Here is a 12,395-nt window from a genome sequence, read left to right as displayed (position 1 = left end):
TTTTCTTTGATTTCCGTACGATGCAAATAAAATTAGTATGGAAGAATGAACACAAAAATATTTTCATTTATGTTACATTTTTGAAAACATACGAGGCTGGTGTGAAAAGTTTCCAATCGTAAAGTGAATATGGCAGCACTTATAGATGAAAGCTACTTACATCTATCTTCCATCCGTTGACAGTTATTCACCAAAGTTTCAGGCATTTTGGACATTCGGCTTTTATGTAACAGTCGTTTGAGTGAGTTGATATGAGCGTTTTTATGAAAAAAGGACAAAATCGTGTATTGCACAGTTGATGAAGTTTAGACACAATAATTACTGTTGATGAAACTTGGATGCACTATTATACGCCCCAAACAAAATTACAGTCCAAACAGTGGAATACAAATATTTTCGTCAAATAAAGATTGTTTGGATGGTTTGCAGAGATGGAAACATCGTTGGAAGAAATGTCTAGGTTAGCAGGAGACTATGTTGAACAAAAAAAATGTCCTTGTATCTTTGTTTGGTCAGAAACTTTTCAAACCATCCTCATAATTTTCAGTGAATGAATTAAGTGAACTTCCTGGTGTAATGATCATGCAAAAACATATTTGAGTCAGCTGTTCTTTGTAGTGCTTTCACTTCATTGCTCATTTTTATTTGAGACATTTTAAAGTGATAAAATAGCAAACAAATCACTAAAAGAAATTCAGTATATCCATTTAATTGGATGTGTCTCTGGATCAAGTGACAGCTACCAAGATCTATGATAAACAGGGATCGATATTATTAAAGTTAAATTAGACACTAGTTAGCGGGGTTAGTCATCTTTTTACCAGCCCGAGAATACCACAAATATAGATCATTTTTAGACTAATACCGCTTATGAATCTAATAGCTTAGACACAAAATCAAACCCTTTGGCTATATCAATATCAAAAAGGCACTTAAACTCGTTGTATGCCCTATAAGGGCTGTTTTAAACAATAATGTCATCCAATTAAAAACAGTTTCATTATGATATTCAGGAGATTATTCTACTTTAGAAGGAACCTAAAGCAGATGTTTTAGCTAGCAACTTATCTGTTTGTTATCTTGTTTTACTTGCACCATGAGACTCATGGTTTTCCATCTTATAATTTTGGAAAACAGTATCACATTTCCTACTCTCAGAACAAAATATTTTATCTACTTCATTGGGAAGTAGCACCTTTAACCAAGGAGACATATGTGCCATGTCACTTTAATATTCCTTCAAGGCATGGACTGTTCATATTACATTTCCTTCACAGACTTCTCTTCTTCTGTTTGTGTTTTTTATATCCTTTGTTATTTATCAAAAATTTATCCATTTAGAATTATTTAAATACTTTAAAATAAGAGTGTATTCATTTAAACATCCATAAACTACTCATGAGCGCCATTAGCAAAAAAAAAATATTTAGGTAGATATTTAATCTTTGAACTAGTTAGAATACTGACGTGTTTAGACAACCCGCTCATATGAACAGGGCCTTGATTAAATAGTTAAGCGGGCTTGATACTAACCAGACTGGTTACATACCAACTACAAATTAATGAATCTATTGAACCCTGATATAACTAATTATAATTAATTACTACAAATTTATTATTAGGGGATTAGGGTGCACGCAGATCTCCACTAACAGAAAATATGATATCCAATTATCCACATTTAGGATAATGGAGGAGTTTAAGCCACCTAAGTGCAATGGAAGGCCCTCACACCTGAGGAACCGCCTTATTGATCATGGTTTACCTCATAACCAGGTAAGTATACTTATCTACCATCATTTTTTTTCAATATATTCCAAAAAAACATTTTTAATAACAGATTTAAGTTTCAACGTGTTAATACATATTTTGTTCGAACTCATAAATAAACTTATAACATGAAGTAACTTATATAAAGTTCTACATTATATAATTTAAAAAACATATCCATACTTATACAAACAAAAAGGATTATAGGAAAATAAATGTATTAACCGGATTTAATCCCTAAGTGTCTCTATCTAACGTCCAGAAGAAACATGATAATACGGAAGGAAAGGAAAGGAAAAAAGAAAGAGGGGAAATTTATCTTTTTCTCTTCTTAATATCAAGGAAAACTACTTTTTTTTTTGTTATCCCAATAACAATTAGTTTTGTCGAAATAAAAAAATTAGCAAAAACTCCAGAAAATATCCAAATTAGATGGAGCATTGTAAATATCCATCAAAATCGTTTCTATGAATGTTGTTTTCCCAGTTTATTCAGTCATTTATATTCATTTGAATGTTACTTTCCAAAAATAATGTCTTCTGGGGACACTTTAAGATGTGGGACTTTTTCAAGGACCGAGAATAGGGACGGGACAGATTTTTGGTCTCATATTTAGAACCAATACTACCCTTATTTTCTTCAAAAAAAAAAATCCTAAATTAACTGGTTACTGTGTGACAAATATGTTACTACCACTAAAGAAGGGATACCTGTAAAGAAAAAAAATGGTTGTACTTTTTATTTTTTTCATGAATTAATAGGTCGCAGAGAGTGTTAACATCTCCCTCTAAAACAGTGGTTCCCAACCTTTCTTGTGCTGTGACCCTTGATGTTATGCACCATGTTGCAGTGACCCCAAGGAAACAAAATTAGCTGATCCTCCATTACTGCATTTTTGGAGCTAAATAGTGATATTAGATACGGATATTATACTTCATTTGTTAGAATAGCCAGTTTCAAGCATAACTCGAACAACGTCTTTAGTTGCTGGCAGCAGTAACTCCTGTGCAATGATGTGAAGTTTCTTAGCCTTGATGATTATAAAACCCCAGAAATATAAAGCTTCAATGGCTGCCATATTTTGCTGTTGGTATTTGCCGCCAAAATCAAGCTGTTCGTTTTTTACACCATCAGCTTTGTTCCTTAAATACTGGACATACGTGCCTGCAATGTCTGGATGTTTAGAGTCAAAATAAAGTTTTATTTTGTTAGGGTTCATTGATTTGGCTGACATAATTCAATTTCCGGCTTCAACCAATAAAAGTAGATCCATAATTTAAAAATTACTAAATATATTTTATTTCCTAATACTTATCTCTCGATTCATCAGGGGCAATCTGAGATTTTACAAAACAAATTTTGATTATTTGATTATAATAATTAGATAATATTAATATTAACACAAGAATACAACACAATGATATTTTACAACAACTTTTTTGAAGAGATTAGGCAACTCCAGTTGGGTTGTAACCTACAGGTAGAGAAACACTGCTCTTAAAGAACAATTATAATCTATTATTGGTGTAAATTGATTTTAAAATAAATATATATGAATAGAAATTCCTTATTTTCCCCTGTAAAAATGCTATTTTCAATGGAAAAGGATCTACTCTTTATCGCAGTAATTCATTTTCTTCCCCAAAATCATAAAACAGGCAGCAGATATTTACAAAGTTATTAATTCAATAATAACTATATTTCCCGCTCCAGCAATCTCCTAACGCCCTTACACAAATCCCATCTGTAATTATCTACAACTAGCTGACTATTTTTTATTTAGCAGAAGGGATAAGAATTAATTTGAGTTAAATAGGTCATCACTAACATAAATTACAATAGACAGTGAAATACATAGAAAATGTTAATGTACAACCCCAGCACTAAAGGGGGGCAGGAACTAAATGATAAACATAATCAAAGTGCCCCTCTTAACCAAACAAGTGATAAATAAACACCCCAATATTCTTAAAATTAAATATATTCAACAACATGATAAATTATTATTTGCAATAAGGATTTGTTTTGGGTTATTCAATCAATTAATTCTCAACTAATTAATTAATATATGTCGTTCGTATGACTTTTTTCTGATATATTCTACAAAACTAAATGCAAATTTGCAGAACCTCAATTTCGTTCATTAACTATGATTGATTAGAAAATGGGCGATGCATGGACATATATGTAATATATATATAATTAATACAAAATGATCAATCTCATTGGGTAAAGTATATTGAATTTATCATCAAAATACAATTGTATATATATTCAAGTATTATATATATTATGCAGTGTAAATTTAATAAAATATGCTATCGTTTATATCTATGATTTAATCAGTTATTTTGAATATGAAGCATCAATATACATGTTTAAGCCTCTTACATCTAAATTTCTTTTTGATACTTTATATTATATTACTTAAAAACTCAGGAAGAGTTCCAATATTTTTTTTTTCTTGAATATAATTATAACCTATATTCAACGCAACCTAACGAGCTTATTTTATGAAAATTCCTTAATAAATATAAAAAATTAAATGGTCCAAAAATCAATCAAAATCAACCTTTTTTATGGCATTTTTTTAAAATCCAAATGTAAGGTCTATTCTATAGCTTCATCTAGTGTATAAAGCACTTGAAAAAAAAAAGATATTTGCTTCTAAGTTAGGTCCTTAATTTTACTCTATTTTTAATGGTTATAAACATTTTTTTATTAATTGTTATCAAGATAAAGTAATAATTAAATCATTTTTCAAATGCTGAATGTTTGTATCAATTTGTTATTTATTTTGATTTTCCCCAATGTACTTCTTTCATGTGGAAATATGGTACTGAATTGTAGCTATACCTTAAAAACTATTTTTTTTATATAAAAAGGGTTGAAAGGCGAAACCTGTAGAGGTTGAATGTTTTAATTGTCATTTTCATGGCCTACGACTTTAATAACAATAATAAATCTGGGTTTCAGCCTTTGTACAAAAATGCAGTTGCATTTAGTAAAAAATAAAACATTTGGCTGAATATATTTTAAATATATCAAAAAGTCAGTTGATATCAGTCAAGAAAGTGAACTTCAAATATCTTTCTCATAAATAGAGCGTTTTAACGTGACGTCAGTATTGTAGATGTTGGTCATTTTGAGGGCCTACACACCCAAGTTTTATCGCAATGAAAACGGGTTTTTTTTCTTAAAATTATGTCAAATAGTGAATTATTGGATGTCAAACGGGACAAACAAAGAAAAGGAGTTAAACTTTTTTGAAGGCCTTACGTGACCCCATGAAAATGGTTTGGAAAAAAGTTTCTAAAATCTACAAATGTTCAAAAAAACTTATAATATTAAATATTTTGAAAAATAAATGTTTACCTTTTTTTCGCAGAAAATTTTTCTTCCTCACAAATATAAATCTAGTAAAAAGCCCAAATTCCTTAATTTGGGGGGAAGGGAAGCTACAGCTCTTCCAGACCACCCCACTGCAGACACCCCTGTAAAGAGTTGTTTGTAACTTATCTAATTATACATTATGATAGATAAGCTGTTCTTCTCCCAAACATTCTTCAAATGGTTAGGATTACCATATTCATTGTCAGTTGAAGTTTTGATAAAATAACAAAAAAGCTAACGATTTAAAACGCTAATCATAATTTCCCAACAAATCATCCATGATACTCTTTTTAAGAACTAAATAATGATGAAATCAGGGTAGACAATAAATAACACTGCTCATAGTCTTGCACGGTTTTTAGGTCATACATTGGCATCGGGAAAATAATCTTTCATTAGCACTTCCGATTCTTATATATTACTATTTATTACTGGCATTAAAGTATTTATTACTTTTCTAAGTTATGGAAAAGTAATATACCCCTCTAGATATAAAAAACGACCATGTGAATTTGTTAATTGAGTCTTATAATTTTATAAATATTGTAATAAAAAAAATTATGATACAAAAATGCTCGAAAACTGAGAAAAAAAACTTGAAACACACTCTAAGGGTGAACAAAAGTGGGTTTGGTGCAGATCAAGGTAAATAGAAATACAAGGTTAGATTATCATTTAATCGGGCTTGCTATAATTTTTAATTTGATGTATCGCACGGACTGCGGGGAAAGAGAGAGAGATTTTGACGTCATAAAGAATAGAAAGGGTTGTGAAATACATATTCACAAAAGGCCAAAATTAAGAGCTGGGACTATGTTGTGGGCCAAGAGAGAGAAGTTTGGTATCCTTTGAGTATGATATTATATCTTATTTACATTTTACAATATATATATATATTATTACTAGTTGATTATTATTATTACGATCATAATACCTATTCGCCATTCCGAAAAAGTATAATGTATTAACACAATGAAACTGTGCAGTTGCCATTTTGTGATTCTCCTGACAACATCATTTATCATCATTTTCCAAAGAATCCCTCAAGCAGGAAAAAATGGGAAAGTGTTTGTTGTTGAAAGGAACCCTTAGCAAAATACTCTAGAATTTGTGATACTCATTTTGAGGAAATGCTTATAAAAGTGATTTAAAAGGTGAATTATAAAAAGAAAGTTGAAAAAAGATGCTATCCTTCCCAGAGGCCTCATACCTGGAGAAGGATTTGAGCAAGCTCCAAGGAAAACGAAATGAATTAAGATAGTGGACCATTTTGAAGAAGATTCTAATGAAATATATTTGGAAACATTAGACAAATCATCTCAAACCAACGTAAAATCAACTCAAACACTTGTGTTAGAAAAGGTTAACGAATTTAATATAGTATGTGTATCCCAGATTATACAAATTAGTAGGGATTCTAATACCAGAAAAGATCAATTCATTCTAGAACTCGAGTAACTAAGGAATCAGAGTGAAGATTTACACGAAAAAGTGAAAATCCTTCAATCGGAATATATATCATTAAAATCCAAAGCATGATAAATGTGATTGGAACAATGAAGCAAATTAAGAGAAATAAAAATGGTGAAGTGGTGTTGCCTAAGTCATCTACTTTGAAGCCCTACCAAAAGGCCATAACTTTTTTTCAAGAATAAGATATATTGGACGAACCCACTCTCATCCTAATGCAGTAGAGGCTATGGATCAATTTCGGATACTCGTAATAAGTGGCTCAGAAAAAATGGTTGTTGAGAATGCTCCCGTCAGATCTCAAGGAGACCAATGTTTTGCTTTTATGTTTCAACAGATTACAGGTTGTAGTACCACCAATGCATTAATGTACACCTATATACTAATCCTGCATCTCCTTTAGGTTCTATTTTGAGCGAAGCAGATTCAGAAGATAACATAGAATTTTATCAAGACTTTGATGATACAATTTATCCTCAAATCATTAAAAATGAGATTGAGGAAGATATAAATAATGATCAAAATACAATAGAACAACCATCTAATGATTTACATCTTACTAAAATCTGTGAAGATGAAGGATTTATTTATGTTACTGAATATATGGTCAAATCGTTACATCAAAAATTTCTCACTCTGGGGTGTAATACTTCCAACATCCAAGTTCCTCCAAGTCTATGGCTTAAAACATTGTCAAGAGGGGGGCTGTCTCAACCATGGGAATCTTTTTTGGAATTTGCAAAAAAATTAAGTTTCATGGGAATTTTTTTGATACCGAACCGAAATGTGATGGATCAACTCATCAGCATAATTATGGAAAAGTATCATAAGGAAGAATAGGAAGTTATAAAAAAATGTATTTGCACTCGTACATTAATTAGACTAATGTATATTAATATTGTAAACAAAAGTAGCATAAAAAGAAAAATAGCAAAGTAACGTGCAAAAAACTGCTCATTTCATTAGTTATAAAATAGAGACGGAAATTATATATATTTCTTTAGGCTCATTATTTAATTTTAAACAATAAACTTTCGAAATGTGAGTGCCTGTGTTCTATCTAAGTTTAAAAACATTGTCAAGCAATTCCTCGGAAATTGGATGGCCAACATTTTTTTCGAAGTAAAAGAGTTATTCTTTAACAAAACTCTAATGCTATTGTGAGGGAAGTTTTCTTCTTGTGTCCACTATGGCAAAGTGATCCTCTGTAGAAACTGAAACTTAGCTTCATATTCTTCACTACGACTTGGAAGATCATCAATGGGTTTGAATGTCTTTTAATAAAATGAAGACTTTGTCAAATTATAAAATCAAGAATGTATGTAGATGTTTCCTTTTTAATCGATGGAAAATGTAAACAAAACACGCAACTACTTATATACTATGACGTCACTATTAAAAGCGTGGTGGAAGTCAAACATCAGTCATAAGTACGCTATGGTATAACCTTGTATTTCTATTAACCTTGGTTCAGGTATTGTTATTTTAGGGAAATGAGTATTTTTAAAGGGATGTCTCTTTGCCAAATTGTCTTTTGAAAGTTAGCTGTGGGATTACTCACCCTGGGAGAATTTGCCTTGGAAAGCCTTCCTTTATTTAATGAAAATATTATTTAGATTAAATAAAGGAAGGTAATTTATTTTATCAATAATATCACAGTAAGAGAGAATGAGAAATGCTCAAAACCTCCTACATACAAACAACTTCATTGGGTGAAGAAGGAAGAAATAAAATAATTTAGGACTTTTTTGTGAAAACAGTTCTTGTGATAAACATTAGTCATCAAATTATCAGTCATTGTGCATATGCCCTTTAATGTCCAAATCTGTTACTTCATCACCCATTGGTTCAAAAACACATCCCTCCCTCTATATCTTGTATGGAATCGTTGTATACTTCGATAATAACTGAAGATATGTTTAATCAAGACAAGTAATACTGGAATGAAATGTACAGTGAAGAACAAATACTTTAATTGCATTTTTTCCATTGAAACTCCCTCCAATGTCTACACTATTGCGTCTTTTAATATTCTTAGAAAATTCTTTCATTGCTTTGAGTCCTTAAATGTCATTGATGCACATCACAAACAAACAACTCATATCTAAGACACTAATGTGCTTCATTGATTTATGTTTAAATTTATATTTTGTTTTAATTATTTAGCCTTGGAAAATTGGATCAATTGGATAATTGATTAATTTACTACGATTTACAATTATTTAATTCTAAATATCTAGGTATATAGTTAAAACGTAAGATTTTTGTTGAATACTCTCATTGGTCAAAGGTGTATTCATAAGTATATTTGCTTCGTTCCAGAATACCGTAGTAGTTACAAAGCATCGAATTCTTAAAAATTCAGTATAGTGCTTATTTTTCTTTGTGTGTACGTTTTTTAATTCAATATTTTCATAAATTAAAAAAATTATATCTTCAACAAAAAAATCCAAGAGAATATTTTCACTAATTATAATATTTTAAAACTAACAGTGGAAGACCTATGTTAGCTAGAAATTCTGACGTTGAATGTGATCAAGAGCATCATTTTGATTGTTTTATATTTCGGTCAAGGATTTAAGCGCAAAACTAAACAACAAGTTTTTGAAATGATAATATTCAAAATTAAATAAAATAACTTTAATTAAAAACTAAAGGGTAAAAAATGATTGAAAATTGAATAGTGGGGATTATAATGATGATTCATTTCATGAGGAGAGTAATGATAATATTCTTCAGCCTTTATAAAAATTTTGCTTGTCTAATTACAATATTATTATTAATATTGAATAAATTCACGAGAATCTATTCTTATTTACAATAATATACCTATCAAAGAAGTAAAAACATAAGAATATCCCATACCGTATCTCAAATCACAAACTTTTCCTTCTTTTACAGTATTAATTGATTTTATCAACTTTAATTCTTAGGAATGTATACGAAAGTTGTATTTTTTAACTATTATTTAAAATATTAAAGAATCAGGATCGATAATTTATATTGAAATTGTATCGGGATTTATTAGAGAACCGTCACATCACTACTATACATATTAGGATATATTAAATAAATAAGTTTTTATTCTGTATTTAATGCCTACTTTTTTTAGTAAATTTCATAAGAAAGGTTACTAGCCAAAAAATATATAGGTATATATGTATATATGTAATAATTCATAACCTTTTCTTCATATTGAGCATTAATATTAATAGTTAAAAGGATTGTTGCTAGCTAGGATTACATCTACAGCTCTAAGCCCTTGGATACCTTTGACCAATTAATTATAAAACAATAATTTACTTAAAGATATATATGCTAACACACATAGTTATTTACGAGTATGCTATAAAGGTATTGGTTTTCTCCTTTCCTCCGAAATTATCATTGGGACGGATTCCATGAAATATTTCGTTTTATCGAAATAAAAAAATAGCAAAAACTCCAGAAAATATCAAAATGGGATGGCGCATTGTAAATATCTATTTTAACTTAAAAGGATAAGTATTCATAATTATTTAACAAAATTGTTTCTATTAATGCGTTTTTCCCAGTTTATTCAGTCATTTATATTCGTTTATTTGTTACTTTCCAAAAATAATGTCTTCTGGGGCATTTTAAGATGTGGGACTTTTTCAAGGACCGAGAATAGGGACGGGACAGATTATTGGTCTCATATTTAGAACCAATACTACCCTTATTTTCTTCAAAAAAAAAAAAATGCTAAATTAACTGGTTACTGTGTGACAAATATGTTACTATCACTAAAGAAGGGATATCTGTAAGGAAAAAAAAAGTTTGGCTATTAGAAAAGGAAAAACGGTTGTACTTTTTATTTTTTCATGAATTAATAGGTCGCAGAGAGTGTTAACATCTCCCTCTAAAACAGTGGTTCCCGTGAAATGATTTAGGAAGCAGAACTTGAATTTTTGCTGATATATAAAGAGGATAAACCTCTACATTTAAAATAAAACAATTATAGGGAATATATTATAATTATATGTAAATTCATATATGTTTACTAAATTATTCATTCTTAAAACAATTTCCACAAAAGATAAGCGAGAATGCTTACTTCAGAGGGAGAAGTTAACTCATCAACGCCATTTAACTTAATGATCAGAAAGGAAGAAAGAGCACACGCAACAACAGTCTTACTTTCCTAATTCTACATTTTTCTTTACACAGATCCCTTCTCCACCCATAAATTATCCTTTGTCCTTTTGTTCATTTGAAAATTATCCCTAATAGTACGCAAGCTGTTTTTTGTAGAGCCAGCAGGAACCCCTTAACCCACTCAACCCCACAACAAAAAAAAATCATATATCGCAAAATGTACAAAGCTCTTCCTTTACGTGATGTGTGTCCATATCACACTGCGTGGAGCTTAAAAAAAGGCTTCAAACTCATTTCTTTTGAACCGACTCTACAAGAGCGTGTTCCATAGTCCATCTCCGTACAGTCAATTACAACACGCAAACGTTCCCTCCAGGAGCGATTGAGCCACGCTAACGGACGCTATACGGATGGAAATATTCCTGGATTGATATAAAAGTGTGGCCTCTCCCACTGTTTTTACCCCATGTTTCTTGGTTCCTTTATCTAAATATCGCTTAACACGTTTCTAAAAACAAAATTCAGAGTTTCAATCGTTTTTGAGCTCCAAAAAGATAAAAATTATTGATAAGATTCACAGGAAGTTGTTTGAGTTCGTAAGAAATCCAAATTACCAATATGATGTCATTGATCCAGATCATAAAGATGCCAGCCAGCCTGATGGAAAACATTTAGGGCTGTAAAATACTCAAATATTGTTAAATATGATTATATATCAGGAGTTCTGATAATAAATCTAGTGGAGCATTTAGTAGAGCCACCCCTTCACGTATTACTGACTGTGTCTCGCTTACGGACAACGGCTGCGTAAATCAAAAACGTAATAGAGGAGTAGAAGCATAAATCGTAAAAATTCTAAAGCGACTGATTCTTCATTTAAGTTCTATTCAACGTATTTTATAATCATTAAATGAATCATGAAATAATTAAATGCAGGATTTTCCATAAGTGTTAAACCACGGTAGAACCCAATGAAATAGGATCCCGAAAGAATAACCAAGTATGTATCTATCATGAAGAATTGTCTTGGAATCAAAACTTTCCCCTAAATTATAAACATTTAGGAATAATGATGAACTATTCATACATTAATTTATAATTAAGTCGATCATTCGTTATTAAGGAAGTAGTTATTAAAGGTAGATTCATAATACCAATAAAGTTGTTGAAGAAAAAGTTTACATTGCTTGCAAAAAGCAAACTATAGAGACTTTTTTGATTGATGATAACATGCTTTAGCACGTTCTTACTTGTATTCTATCTCGCAACCTCTTATCCTCTGAAGAGGAGCATTATAAAATACAAAAATCGTTTTATAGTAGTACCTAGTGCTGTGTCGGTCCTTATTTACAACCGAGGACCACGGTCCAGTCCCATCAAGTTCAGTCCCAGTTGTGGGTAATTAATGAAAATAAAATTGATCCCCCATAATGTCACTGAATGTATTTTTTCCTTTTTATTTATTCTGTTATATAATACCAGGTGGTCCATTGAAATATGAAAACTGACTAATTCAATAATTAACGAAGGTTGAGTGATTAAAACTAATTTATATTTCGATAAATTAAAGCATAAGCAATTAATTACAAAACACAACAAACCTCAACTCTCTGTCGTACGTACAAGTCGAGAAAATGACATGAACA

The 12,395-nt window shown here is 30.4% G+C and overlaps 1 non-coding gene across 1 annotated transcript; it reads right to left on the bottom strand.

The window, feature by feature from the left end:
- Window positions 1–1,620: 1,620 nt before the first annotated feature.
- LOC121117035 (U1 spliceosomal RNA) lies at window positions 1,621–1,784 on the bottom strand. Its single transcript, XR_005864027.1, has one exon. It is a non-coding gene; the product is annotated as a U1 spliceosomal RNA (small nuclear RNA).
- Window positions 1,785–12,395: the final 10,611 nt, after the last annotated feature.

The sequence above is a fragment of the Lepeophtheirus salmonis genome, chromosome 4 (genome assembly GCF_016086655.4).
Source record: "Lepeophtheirus salmonis chromosome 4, UVic_Lsal_1.4, whole genome shotgun sequence".
Lineage (NCBI taxonomy): Eukaryota > Metazoa > Arthropoda > Copepoda > Siphonostomatoida > Caligidae > Lepeophtheirus > Lepeophtheirus salmonis.
Note: the sequence above shows the minus strand (reverse complement) of the source record. Positions and strands in the feature narration are given on the sequence as shown.